Source organism: Sardina pilchardus, chromosome 17 (assembly GCF_963854185.1).
Source record: "Sardina pilchardus chromosome 17, fSarPil1.1, whole genome shotgun sequence".
Taxonomy (NCBI): Eukaryota; Metazoa; Chordata; class Actinopteri; order Clupeiformes; family Clupeidae; genus Sardina; species Sardina pilchardus.
Genome location: NC_085010.1, coordinates 17306506 through 17321505, shown reverse-complemented (window position 1 = coordinate 17321505; position 15000 = coordinate 17306506). Strand labels below are relative to the sequence as shown.

General features: G+C 43.0%; 1 pseudogene; it reads left to right on the top strand.

Annotated features, from left to right (window-relative positions):
• The window catches only part of LOC134062000 (neural cell adhesion molecule 2-like), a 285110-nt pseudogene that overhangs the window by 181113 nt on the left and 88997 nt on the right, over positions 1-15000 (top strand).

Genomic DNA, 15000 nt, shown 5'->3' with positions numbered 1-15000 from the left:
CACACACACACACACACACACACACACACACACACACACACACACATTCGTCCAGACTTGATTCTTTCTCTGTTTTTTGGCGTCTGTGGCGAGGTGTTGGGACAGCATCTCGGTCCCTTCTGTGGGGTCAGTGTAGTGATCAGAGAGCTGCAGATGGCCACAGGGGGGATGAGATGCTTCTCTTTTCAGAGCAGAGAGGAGAAGCTGATCTACTGAAGGAGCAGACAGGGGGAGAGAGAGAGAGAGAGAGAGAGAGAGAGAGAGAGAGAGAGAGAGAGAGAGAGAGAGAGAGAGGAGAGAGAGAGAGAGAGACAGGGAGAGAGGGAGAGAGAGAGAGAGGGAGAGAGAGAGAGAGAGAGGGAGAGAGAGAGAGAGAGAGGGAGAGAGAGAGAGAGAATTTTACAACATCTTTATTTTACAAAAGCATAGATCATGCTACATCTTTAAAATCGCAACCAATCTTAAATAAATAATAAAATAAAGTAAAAAATAATACAAATCATAACAGACACTGTGCAAGTGCTAGTTTTCCATCCATTACTGAGCACAAAGCTTCATTATAGCACCAAACACATTCAAAAGCATCAACATTGCCAATAGATTTATAGAAATCAAACTCCATTTGCAATCTTGCCTTTATAAGTCTCACAAGAACAGTCACAACATTATAGTCACAGTCCTGCTCTATTTTGTTTTTCCTAGTAATGTAAACAGACATTTTGGCATTACCTAAAATGTAATTGAGCAACTGTGCTTTTGAACTCATCTTCTTACAATATTTAAAACCAAATATAAACATTTGCCTTGAAAACGTCTCACCAAATCTCTGAATAAGTTCATCCAAAAAGTCAAAAATAGGACACAATCTCAAACAATGCAAAAAAACATGAAAGACTGTTTCCCTTTGTGTACAAAAAGGACAATCTGCCCTTACTCCTGGATTCAGTACAGTTATAAAAGAATTAGTTGCCACAATACCGTGTAAAACCCTCCATTGCAAATCTCCCATTCTTTTAGTTAATGGCGGCTTGTACAAGGCTCTCCACTCTGGTTTAATATTGTCATCAACCATTAAAACATTACGCCAAGGTGTATCTGCTCTTGCAATCAACCATTTTTTGTTTAGTATTCTGACACATACTTTGTACATACCTTTGCCACCAGTTGCAATCACACCCATTACAATTTGGTCTGAAGGCTGAAAAAAACCACTTTCACACTCATCAGTTTTAGGCAACAGACCCAACCCTGGAAAATGATCACTGGAGTCTGGCATTAATCCATTCCTATGATCATTTAACAAACTAATATCCTTCAACGTTAAAACAGACCTGAGATGCTCCAAAATCTGCCTAATGATGCGCACAGATTTCAACTTTAATTGAACCGCAAAACTTTCAAAATTTTTTAGTTCAACACCACAAACATCAACTAAATGGCATAATGTAGTTACTTTTGCTTGACAAAGTCTTTCGTTGAGAGCAACTGAGCCATTAGTTATGTCAAGCCTTGCCCCATTAAGAATAGGCTCACACAAAAGCCAGTGTAAAGATGGAGCCTGGAGATGGAGTCTTTGAAGCTTAAATAGACTCCAAACTTTAAACAATCCTCGGTAGAAGAGAGGAAGTCCACGCGTATTCAAAGCATTGGGATCCATTAAAAACAAGGCTCTATCCAGTCCAAAACTTCCAAGAGTGTGTAGGATTTCACAGGCCACCCCTCTCCATGTTAGGTTCTCAGGTCCATTGAGGAAACGGTGAATAAACTGTAATCGAAACGCTGCCCCCCTACTGGACAGATGGATGACTCCTTGTCCACCCTCATCTTTAGGAAGATACAGCACACTCTGAGGAATCCAGTGCAACCGGTCCCAAAAAAAATCAACCAAAAGTGCCTGAATTTTGCATAGCAGATTTGACGGTGGATCTAAAACCATTAGCTTGTGCCACAGAAAGGAAGCCACCAAATTATTTATAATTAAAGTTCGCCCTCTATAAGATAGCTGTGGCACCAACCATTTCCACTTATTTAGACGGCCTTTAATCTTTTCAATAGCACCATCCCAATTCTTCTGTGCTATAGCAGGGTCACCTAAAAAAACACCAAGATATCTAAACCCTCCTTTTTTCCAAGTTAGACCATCTGGGAGCTTTGGTACTTCACCCACCCAGTCACCCACTAAAAAGGCCTCACTTTTATTCCAATTAATCTTGGCTGAAGATAAAAGTCTAAAATCTTTAGTTATCTTGTTTAAAGAGTCTATGTCTTTCTGATCTCTAAGAATCACCGCCAGATCATCAGCATATGCTGACAATTTTAAAACGTTAAGACTGCTTGTCAAGGAGACGCCAGAGATCTCAGCCCTCAGTCTTTGTAAAAGAGGTTCAATTGATAATGCATATAACATTCCTGATAGAGAGCAACCTTGTCGTATACCCCTTTTCACCTTAAAAGGTGCGCACAAGCCGCCATTAATTTTAAGTAAGCTCTCAATGTCACAATACATGATCTTTATCATTTCAATAAACCCAGAATTAAATCCAAAAACTTTTAAAACTTTCCATAAATAGTGATGCTCTACTCGATCAAAAGCCTTCTCTTGATCTAAAAGAAGAAGACCTAACTTTTGCTTAAGCATACTACAAACCTCCAACGTATCTCGAATTAGAAAAATATTATCAAAGATGGACCTACCTGGCACACAGTACGTTTGGTCAGTATGAATGATTTCACCAAGAATTTTGCTCAATCTCGCAGCAAGAGTTTTAGAAAAGATACGGCTGTCTATACACAATAGGGACAGGGGGCGCCACTGTTTCAGGTCTGTCAGGTCACCCTTCTTGGGCACCAGGGTCAGGACTGCTCTTCGGCAGCTCTGGGGGAGCTTTCCCCCTGCCACACTGGCATTCAACATTTCCAGTAAGTCCTGCCCTATGACAGACCAAAACGCCTTATAAAACTCAGATGGCAAACCATCAATGCCAGGCGTTCGCCCATTTTGCATTCCCATCACAGCTGCATGCAGCTCCTCCATTGTCAAAGCTTTATCAAGCTCATCAGCTGAATCTTTTCTAAGTCTTGGAAGGCCATTGAGGAAAACTTCACTCAATTCAGTGCTCCCTTCACCTTCACTTTGGAAAAGATTTGAATAGAAATCTGTGGCCAGTTTTTTAATATCAGTGGGTTCAGTACATAGAGCCCCTGATTCTGATTTCAAAGCATTTATGTAACTTCTTCGTCCATTTTTTCGCTCCAACCCAAAGAAAAATTTTGATGGAGCATCCATGTCCGAGATATTACGGAAACGGGACCGAACCAAAGCGCCCTGTGCCTTTTTCTCCAGGAGATCTTTTAATTCAATTTTCTTTAATCTCATTCTTTCAATAAACTGTTGATTGTTTGTAGTATCTGCCAAATTTTGAAGCTCTATAATTTCATTCTCCAAAATATTTTGAGACATGGTTTGGCATCTAGTGACACTGAAAGTGTACTGTTGACACAATTGCTTAATTTTAACTTTCCCAATATCCCACCACTGTTGTAGGGAACAAAAGTGTTCTTTTTCCATTCTGAAATTAAACCAAAAATAAGAAAAAACTTCCTTAAAATGGTTATCCTCTAAAAGGGAAGTGTTAAAATGCCAGAAGGCACTCTTAGGTTTAACTGAACTTAAAGATAGAGTACACAAAACCATAGAGTGATCAGAAAATCCTACTGGGATAATTGAACAACTCTTATAGACGTTAAGATAATGCTTAAAACTATAAAATCTATCCAGCCTGGCAAGAGACAGAAAATTATCATATGAGTGGACCCATGTATATTGCCTTTGACCCTTATGAATATTACGCCAAACATCAGAAAGATCATAAGTAGATATTAACTCAATGAGCCGTCGTCTTGAAGGCATATGGGGTTCTATATGATTCCTATCTAAACTATGCTCAGTACAATTAAAATCCCCCCCAATAAGAAGAAATTCATTTGAATCACAGTCCCTTAAGGTATTGCTCAGTGTATCTAAAAACAACATTCTATCCATAGTCATTGTTGGTGCATAAATACATATAAACACATACCAATTATCTTCAAACTGAACTCTTACTTTAAGAAGTCTGCCCTTTACAATATCCTCTACTTCGTAAGAGACAGGAGTGCAGTTAGGTGCAAATATTATAGCAACCCCACCACTATTTGTTGTATTATGACTTAAAAACATTTGACCAGAAAACTCCTTTGCCCAATCAGCAGCATTTACAGCATCGCTATGCGTTTCTTGCAAGAACATAACATCTATATTTTTCTGTCTCATTGTTTCAAATAGTTCTGCCCTTTTTAAGCTCTGTCTAGCCCCATTCATATTCAAGGATGCAACATGAATATCAAGCATAAGGAAAAATAAAGAAAAAAGAAAAATAAAGGTATACATGTGCATCAAGAAAAAAGGACGCTTAGACATCATCATAATTAGCGTTTAACTTGGTCAGAAATTTACTGAGACGAAACCATTCTGTATCAATAAAGAGGCCTTGTTTTTTGTACAGCTTAGTCTTTTCAATAAACTGTTCAAGGTCAGGAAAAAATGCCTCAATACGAACTTTATGTTTATGTTTAGTTTTTTGGAGGAATGACTTAATGTCATCTACAGTGTATGTCTGGTTTGAATAGCCACTCTTGGGCATACTGTATGTTACACTACAATCAGAGGAGTAATCACTTTCACTTCCAGTAGCCTCAGTTTCATTTAACGTTTCACCAGTACGGCCAGTTTTCTTTGCACCTTTGACATAACCGCTAGAATCCATTTTCCTTTTCTCTGGCTTTTTAAAAAGCGGGTCAACGATCATCACTGAATCTTCAATATCATCAACAATTTTATCACAAGTGCGTTCTGGCGTTATGTCACAAGTAGGCCTAGAATCAGCGCTACTTTGTGAAATGTGTAAACCAACACTACTCTGTGTACTTTCTAAAGGAGTGTCCTGCGTATTCTGCAAATCATCACTATTCTGAGCATTTTGCGAATTGTCATTAACCAAATGTTCGTCAGTTTTGAACATTATCGCCGTCTTCAACAAGCTCATCACTCGCAACAAGCTCATCACTCGCAACAGGCTCATCACTCGCTTTTTGTGGGGCTTGGGCATCATTCCCCCGCTCTATACCACTATCTTGAGCAGGAACATTTGTAGCGTTACTTTCAGTTGATTGATCTGTACTTTTTGGACCTGGTTGTTGTTTTGGACATGCTCGCAACAGATGCCCAACTTGACCACACCCAAAACATTTCATGGACTTTGAGGTGACAAAAATCACATAATTAAAGCCGGCAGTTTTCACGTTTAAAGTCATGTCAATTTCAGGATCCTTGAGAAGCATATAAACTGAACGTCGAAAAGACACAACATGTTTTAGTAATGGTGAGGTAGTTGCCATTGGGATTTTCTTAATCCGCGACACCAATTTGCCATGTCTGGCTAGACTTTCAATCAAAATTTCATCCGAGATAAACGGGGGCACATTAGACAAAATTACTTTTTTAGCAGGAGATGATAACGGTAGGACAGTGATAAACTCATCATCAACCACAATTCCGTGTTCAATTACGTAATTGGCCATATTATCTGTTCTCAGAAACAAAACCACCGCATTATTCATGCGAGAAGCTGACAAAATATTCTCATGACCAACTAGATCACCAACTGCTAAACTACATTTCTCTACGCTGGCTTTTGCGGGCACCTTAATTGCATGCTCACGCGTAAGAGAGTTTAAATTATCCGTACCTGGGCCAGCCATGTTTCCACACCTGGAAACAGACGCCCAGGTAACACAACAAGATCAACGAACCTATTCACAAAAATCAACCACAATAATAAGGAAAACCCATTATATTGTATAATCAGAAAATAGAAAAAGATAGAAAGATAGAATAAAGAAAACAATCGTTCCCGGCACAGCGGCCACGATCCCACTCACTCACAAACAAACGCTCCGCCCACTCACACCGTCATGCGCACGAGAGAGAGAGAGAGAGAGAGGGAGAGAGAGAGAGAGAGAGAGAGAGAGAGAGAGAGAGAGAGAGAGAGGAGGGAGAGAGAGAGAGAGAGAGAGAGGGAGAGAGAGAGAGAGAGAGAGAGAGTGAGAGAGAGATTGAGAGAGAGAGAGAGGGAGAGAGAGAGAGAGAGAGAGAGAGAGAGAGAGAGAGAGAGAGTGAGAGAGAGAGAGATTGAGAGAGAGAGAGAGGGAGAGAGAGAGAGAGAGAGAGAGAGAGAGAGAGAGACGAGGGGACAAAGGAGGTTTTAGAGAGAGAAGTTCACTTGTTCTTGTTTTCTTTCGTTTTTTCTTCCTTTCTGTCTTTCATTCCTCCATTTTCCATGCTATCCGTTCTGGTGTCGTTGCGACTTCTGCTCCAGTGTGCAATTGTGATTATGTGTTTATTCAGCCTGAACTGTCTCAAGTTTTGTGTGTGCGTGCATGCCTGCGTGCGTGCATGCGTGTGTGTGTGTGTGTGTGTGTGTGTGTGTGTGTGTGTGTGTGTGTGAGAGAGAGAGAGAGTGGGGTTGTGTGTGGGTGTGGTAACTTACTGTATGTGTTCACTCTAAGTGCATAGGGCCATGTATGTGGGTGTGTGCAACATGTGTTTCTGTATGTAAGCATGCAGTTGTCCATGTGCACGTCCATTGTTATAGGATTCATGACCTATGGCATGTGTGTGTGCCTGGGTGTTCATCATCTATGTGTATGTGCATGCATACATAATAGTTTAATGTACACATCAGAGATACTCTTTTGATCTCTGTTAGGGAAATTTGGTCTCTGCATGTATCCCATGTGTGAATTAGTGAACACACAGTGAGGGTGAAGCACACGCTAACCCGGAGCAGGGAGCTGCCTACTATAGAAGCAATCAGGGAGGCAGTGAGGGGTTAGGTGCTCTTGCTCTAGGGCACTTCAGTCATGGACGTGGGCATGGGAGAGCAGTGCTCCACCACTTCCCCCACCTACATTTTCTGGGGATCGAACCGGCAAGCCTCCAGTTTATATATGTGTGTGTGTTTGTGTGTGTGTGTGTGTGTGTGTGTTGTGTATGTGCATTTGTGTGTCAGTATGTGTGTAATAATCCATCAGCCTGCCTCATACATGTGAAGGGCTTTCACTGCCACATTCTCTTTCTTTATTCTCTTTCTTTTTACATACTTTGACTCTCTCTCTCTCTCTCTTTCTCTCTTCTCCCCCATTTCTCTCTCATTTTCTCTTCCACCCTCTCGCCTTCTCTCTCTCTCTCTCTCTCTCTCTCTCTTCCCCTCTCTCTCTCTCTCTCTCTCTCTCTCTCTCTCTCTCTCTCTCTCTCTCTCTCTCTCTCTCTCTGATTCTCCATGGCCTTCATCAGTTGTTATGCATGTTGCCGATAGGCGGCTTTGAAGTATTTATGTTCCGGCGTCTCTCGGCTCAGCTGCAGCACGCAGGCCTTCTGGTAACAGCGCTGTGCCGCGCAGAGCCGCGCCAGAGCCGCGCCAGAGCCGCACCGCACCGCGCCGAGCTGAGCCTGAGCCTGAGCCTGAGCCTGGCAGGCCGGGTGGCAGGGATTGGATAAGGGACTTAAGTGTGTTGTCGTTGATTGGCCAGAGGATCAATGCTAATCATGTTGGAGGGCAAGGAGCCCGGGGCTGCCCACTCGCCCCTCAGATCTGCTGCATTCATGGCGCCCCAGTTCAGCCTCCACGCGTCTCTGTTGCTATGATAAGCATGTGTGTAGGGTGTGTTGGGGGGTTGGGGGAGGGGGGTTTGGGTTTGGATGTGTGTGTGTGTGTGTGTATTAGTGTCTGTCTGTCTGCCAGCCAGATTGCATGTGTGTGTATCTGTCTGTCTCACTATCTGTGTCTGGCTTTCCGGCTGTGAGTTTGTATGCCTCTGTGTGTGTGTGTGTGTGTGTGTGTGTGTGAGAGAGAGAGAGAAAGAGAAAGAGAAAGAGAGAGAGAGAAAGAGAGAGAGAGCATGCACAGGATTTTCTGTACTCTGTATGTATGACCAGACACATGTGTTTTTGACCACTACCATTCTATTGCCTTTGACACATTCATTTTAATCATGCTGTAATGACATTGCCAGGGTCACTATTGAAAATAAAATGACATCCATCAGGAGAGATTGTAGTGAGGAAGCCGAATGAAAACAGCAATAACATCCCTCTTCTCCATTTGAATGCCTCTGTTAGGTCCGTTCAGATCGGATCAGTCATTTCACACCGAACCCACAATTCAAATAACCCCTATCAGAAAACAAATACATTGGCTTACGCCGCTGTTTCAGAAGCACCGGTGTAGAGCTTTCCAAACATGGCAGCAGTATGACATCCACTCCTTGCCTTGTTTACCTGGAAATATTGAATAATTTTCCAGCGTCTGGGGACAAAAAAATAGTGATTGTTATTCAAAACAGTCATTTTGCAGGCGGTTCTTTGTGTTGCCCGGGACTGGTAATTTCCCTGTCCCCTGCCATTTGCCATCGCACTCATGCTTGAGTGAGCATTCTGTCCGCCTTTAAAAGGTTATTTTCATCTACTTAAGATAATGCGTGGCCCATAATTTTGCATTGGCTGGCATTTCTGGCTTTGTAAACATGATCACAATGGCTCCGTTGGCCTGACCTGGCAACGGAATACTAATAAGGAGCAGCTCTTCCTTTTTTTTCTTGTTCTTCTTTTGTTCTTTCTTTTTTTTCTTTTCTTTTTTTTGCTGTTGGAGGACGCTGGTTAATTCATACTATGAACACAAGGAAATTGATGGTTCTCCATATCATCTCCTTAGTGAATTGGGAGCACAAACAACAAGCCAAAATAATTTTCAGGATATTACCAGCCAGAGGAATTTTTGGAATATTAAAGTTTGGTATCAGCTGGCTCAGTGTAGTGTGTTTGATACTGTATGTGGTGAGGGCTCAAATATTTCAAATATGAATTGTTTCTACTGAGAGGTGGTTATTATTAATTTTCTGTTCAGTATGTGCAGCACCAGTTCCTAATCTAGCCCTTGACAAAAGAGAGTGTGTCCCGGGGGATGTTCAGTAGAGCTCAGTGTGATGCTCGTCATCTGTGTGTGTCTCTGCAGTGCCTCCGGTTGTGTCGGTGCCGCAGCAGTCCTTCAATGCCACTGCCGACGCGGACGAGTCGGTCACCTTCACCTGCATCACCTCCGGATCACCTGACCCACAGGTCACCTGGCATAGGTGAGACGCACAGATACTACTAATACAGCCCCCCCACCCCCCACCCCCCTTGTGTGTATGTGCGTGTGCAACTGTATGACTGTGCGTGCTCTGATGAAGCAGGTGGTAAACACTATTTTTACAACACAGCACAGCATGAACAGGCTCATATTTGCCTGTTATTTGAAAGTTGTTCATTTTGAATGATCCAAAAGTTCTGTTTGTTGTATAGGGTATTCTAAAACAGATAGTTCTGGTTCTTGATTATGATTGGCTGATTCGCTTTCGATGCCATTGCAAAATCCATATCCAATCCAAACATACAGTACGACTTGACCGCATTTCGTTCTTTAGTAATGCACTACCACAACTTAAAAATGTAGAGTATCTGTGTCCCGATGTTGCTTGACAACCATTCAGATAGAGGAAATATGAGAATAGGATGAATGATTATCTATGAATACATTGTTACAGCATTTCTCGTTGCTGTGCCTTTGTTTCAGGAAATCCTGTGCTCTGCTTGTGGGTCGTGCCTAACAGCGCCCCTTAGCTGTTCTGAAATCAGTGTAAACTACGGCCTCTCGGGGCGTATTGCTTGATTATAGAATGTTGAATAAACATGATGTTACAACACCGAGAGAATTATTTAGAGCTTTCAATCAATGAGAAAAAAAAAACATAATTAAAGCTTATGTTGAAAAAGTTCAGACACATCAATCTGGCAGTGGCATTGAATGTCACACATAGCGGATTAAAACATGCTGCTGCTACCTTGATGAAGCTGGCTGCTTTTGCCAAGGCATTGCTGTGAGGTGCTGAATTGTGGAATCTGACCGAGCCGCTCTCCATGGTCCTGAAAATCTCTCCCTTATCCTGTTTGTGCAGTAACTAACCCTGGTGTCAATGTATTGTGCATGTTCCATTGAATATGTATCGTGCATATAGCTCATATTAGTTTGTTGACTACAGATGACTGGCAAGTAAAATGTTTTGCCAACATTTATCAGAACTGTGTTTGTTCAATAATGAAAAAAAAAAGTAATCAAACCTAATGCTAAAAAATTTTCCACCACATCAATCAAGTTTTTGGAGTACCTAGACAAGGGTGTTCAATGGCATCGAATGCCATAAAAAATATCTGATTAAACCTTACCGCAGTCACCTTGATGAGGCTGACTGCTCTTGCCAAGGCATTGCAGTGAGGTGCTGAACCCTGGAAACTGATCGGGCCGCTCTCCAGGGTGCTGAAAATCTCCCCTTATCCTGCCTGTGCAGTGACTAACCCTGGCCCTCAAACACAAGCGGCTCCGCAGTGCTCCCACCACAGGTGTTGGCCCTGGCCAGCCCCACTGTAGGGAAGCTGCTCTTAAAAACTGCGCCCCCCCTCCTACCAGCGACACAGTTCTTCTCTCTGATCCACTCTGGAGTCTGAAGATAGCTCTGCTCCACTATGCATTAGAGCAACGAGAGAGAGAGAGAGAGAGAGAGAGAGAGAGAGAGAGAGAGAGAGAGAGAGAGAGAGAGAGAGGGAGGGAGAGAGATAAATGCAGATAGACAGAGAGACACACAGATAGACAGAAAGAGAGAGAGAGAGATAGAGAGACAGAGAGAGAGAGAGAGCTTTATAAATGCTAGAGAGTGCCACCTCCAGTCTGACCTAAAGCACATGGCAAAGTGCACCCATGAGTCTGTCTAATCCTCTTCTGCAAAAGAGCTCTATTTTAGGTGGCTACTATCACATTGGACCGGACATGGCCTCCTCGTCCTCTCCTACAAAAAAAAAGTATCCATCTACAGTAGAGCTCTTCAGAGAGGGTTGGAGCTTAGCTGCTGCCATAGGCTGTGAGCCCGCAGCTTTGCCTGGCTCTCAGGTCAGGCTGGGCTGTGTTTGTGTGCTGAGATCCGAGGCTTGGAGGAACATCCGTTCTGACTCGTGTTTGATTCTGTGTGGGTCCTGGCCCTTTTGGTCAGTCAACGCCGTGGCCTGTGGGAGACGGACGCTGTGGTCAGCGTGGATCGTGGCTCGCGGCTCAATGCTGACCCCTTTCAGACTGCTGTTTGTTTGTTTTGTTTTGTAGTACTTTCATTCAATTGGGTTACACTTTACGTTATCTACATAAGAGTGACAGGACACTGTCATGAAAGTGTCATTAGCCTACTAGTAATCAAAGATATTGCCATTGATTCCATTTTTCCCGTTGCCAAGCAAGCATATCCCAGGATTCTAATGAACCTTAGCTTTGAAACATCACTATTTTATTCATCCTAATGCCATGCAACTACAGTAGGTAAAAGCTACCTCCATCATATGCTACAATGTTGCTATGCTCTGAACGTCTGTATTTTACAGCTCTGATGCAATGTGACATTGCACACTGCATTTAAACTTCATTGAGCTACAGTACAGTACATCACGGTTAATACACCTTCTAATCTAAAGAACGCAGGACAATGGGAAATTCAACCATTGTGGAATAACTTGGATGCCATCAGTACTGCTCGGACATGCTAACAAAATGTAACCTTGGGAACAAAGTGAGCATTCTGAACTGCTGCAGAGTTCAATCAAAGATTGTCTATTTACTTTATAAACCGTCTCTGGTATAATGCTCTAGTACTTAACTACTTGGACATCTATTGTGGTATTCTAGGAATTGGCTTTCAAGTTCACAAATTCTAAAAATTGACTGCATGGGCAAGTGACAATGTAGTTTATTCAACTGCGCCACTAAGCTCGAAAGCAAAGTATAAAGAAGGATAAACAAATTGCATTGAGCCATGGTGGCCAAACATGTAGCACTTCAATTAAAGTGATCGATTGTCCACCCTTTCAGTCAGGTTTAGATTATAGGGAAGAGATCTAATTAGATGTCAAGAGTATGCTGTTATGTGCATGCGTGAGACAGATGCACTGTGGAGTGATGGAGGAGTTGTTGTTGGTTGTTGGGAGAATCGGGCAACCACTGATAGACACATGAGGGTCCAAGGTCATTTGAGGGGATTGTGTTAATGATGGGGTTTGTTGTTGGTTGTGGATTTCACACACACACACACACACACACACACACACACACACACGCATGCATGCACACACACACACGCACGCACGCACACACGCACGCACGCACTCACGCACGCACGCACGCACGCACACACACACACACACACACACACACACACACACACTCACACTCACACACACACACACACACGCACAAAATAAAAAGGCATCCGTTTTTGGATTGGGCCTTTTGTTACCAACAGCGTCTGTCATTGGAATTTAATGAGTTCATGCAAACATCTTCCAAGAATTGGCAGTTGTTTGTCTGTAAAAGAAATGGTCTTTGTCAATTCCCTGAAAGGACCTCTCATCCTCCTGAAACAATCGCTGCTGCGGCTGCCATCGGCTGTTGTTTAATGGTATTGTGTGCATGTCTGGAAACAAAGTCTCACAAACAGACTCCAATTTCCTGTCGATTTTGGGAGACATGATGGCCAGGGTTATTTTGAATGCCTTCACTTGGTCAGGTTATTATTTACCTGGGCCCTGAGCCTTGTCATGTCTCAGCATGGCCCAGCTGGCCCTGCCTGTGTGTGTGTGTGTGTGTGTGTTTGTCCAATGATGCTCCCCATTACACCATCCAGACACCACTGCTTTAGATTATACTGTTAAATGATGATGATGATGATGTTGGTGGTGGTGCTTCTGCATGGTGTTTGTATGTGTGTGTGTGTGTGTGTGTGTGTGTGTGTGTGTGTGTGTGTCTACCCCTATTCTATCCCATTCCTTTTGTGTCTATGTGTTCCGCCAATGTGTCCTATACAATGTGAGGCATTACTCTATTATATATCTATCGTTCTTCTTGTCTTCTCTCATTTACACTGTCATCTAATCTCTCATTCATCTCCATGTTCCTTTCTCTCTCCAACTTTCCTTTATCCTTTCTTCCCCTTCTCTCTCTTCATTCCTTCCTTCCTTCCTTCCTTCTTTTCTTCCTCTCTCTTTCTCTCTGTTCACTCTCTCTTTTCTTTCTTCCCCTTCTCTCTCTTCATTCCTTCCTTCCTTCTTTTCTTCCTCTCTCTTCCTTCACTATCTCTTTTCTTGCTCTTCCCCTATCCACCTCTCCTTCTCCATCCCTCATCTCAACGATCCCCTCCTCCCCTCTTTCCCGGTCAGGAAGGACAAGGCGATCGAGAGCTCGGAGCAGCACGTGCTGGCCGCTCTGGAGGGCGGCCGGAGCACGCTGACCGTGCGGCGCGTGGGACAGGGCGACGGCGGACCCTACATCTGCCGCGCCACCAACAAAGCCGGCATCGTGGAGAGTCAGCTGGTCCTCAAAGTCTTCGGTGAGTGAGCCGTAATACGCAGTCATATCCTGTGTGCAGGCCTGATAGAGTTCAGGCGTGCTGCCTGAAGTCAGGCTGAAGCTCGGCCATGTTCGTAATGTCAAGAAAGGCTATTCTCTATAGTGTCATTTCAGGCACAGATCATTTCCTGGCTATCAGCCATGTGTGTATTAGCCACATTGCGTATAAGCTGCAGGACTTGTTTTATGCAAGTTAAAAGAAACAAAACCATATTAGTGCCATATGAATTGTCTCCGTATATTAACCACGCAGCTGAAGACATTTTGCTAAATCAATGTACAAGCAGCGGCTAATAGCTGGGAGATTACGGTACTCATTTGTACAGAACCAAATGTTAAAAGCAGGTGTTCTTTTCCTACTTGATGACCCCAGTGAAATGCTCTCAAAGGCTGTCCTGTTGGGGATGTTTTTTTTACCCACAAAGGTTGATTTGTTAGTGATTTTGTCTTTGATGGTACATACTGTACTGTAGGCTTAGTTGTTGATTGGCCATTGTGTGAAATCCCCTACCAATAACACTAGGAATTTAAGATCTCTCCTGTGTCTATTTGAAGTCTCTCCCCTCTCACTAAAAGCCATGCTGAGTTCCCTTACCTACCGGTTCCAAGTGGTGGCAGAAAATTGTGGCTCAGTTTTGTATCTCCAGCTGGGAGATAACCTTTCCGCTGCTGATGACAGTGATGTCTGAGTTATAAAGGACAAATACTTGTAGCATTTTACTTGTAGTCGTCACTAAGAGAGAGAGCAGCTGGCCTCTGCCTGGCTGGCTTTGAACCTGAACCTGTGTCATTAGGGTAACAGGTTAGAGTTAGATAGATAGATTGTAGATATTTATTGAGTAATGTTATAGATGTAGTAGACATTCAATGAGTATAATGTTAAAGTTTTCACACATCACTCCATGTTCCACAGCTAAGAATGTGGTCACATCACCACATAAAGCATGTATAACATGCAACACACGATAGCATAGTATACATGTAATACATAACACATCACATAAGAAGAAGGCACATCACTGCAGCACAAATCCACATAACAGACAGAGGTAATACTGATTCTCTTTTGTTCAGCACTGTGACGGTGAAGGGGACAAAACTTCTTTTGAAGAGGGCTGTTTTGAAGAAAGGTTAGAGGGTAACAAAGAGACATGTTGGCTGGAGTGCTATTCAGAGTGAACACTCCACTGCAGAGATGGCACTTGATGACACAATAGTCTCTTTGGGGTCTTAGAAAATTGCTGGTTGTGTTTATCTAAAAAGTAACAGACTTTGTGGCTTTTGTTTCGAGTGATCACTCTCATACTCTGAAAACTAGACTCCTCGAAAATAGACACCTCGCCGTGCTTGATAAAGTTTATTTACCCAATCTGTTCAAGAAGGGACAAATGGCTGACTGTGATCCCGCACTACTTAAGGAGGGCCA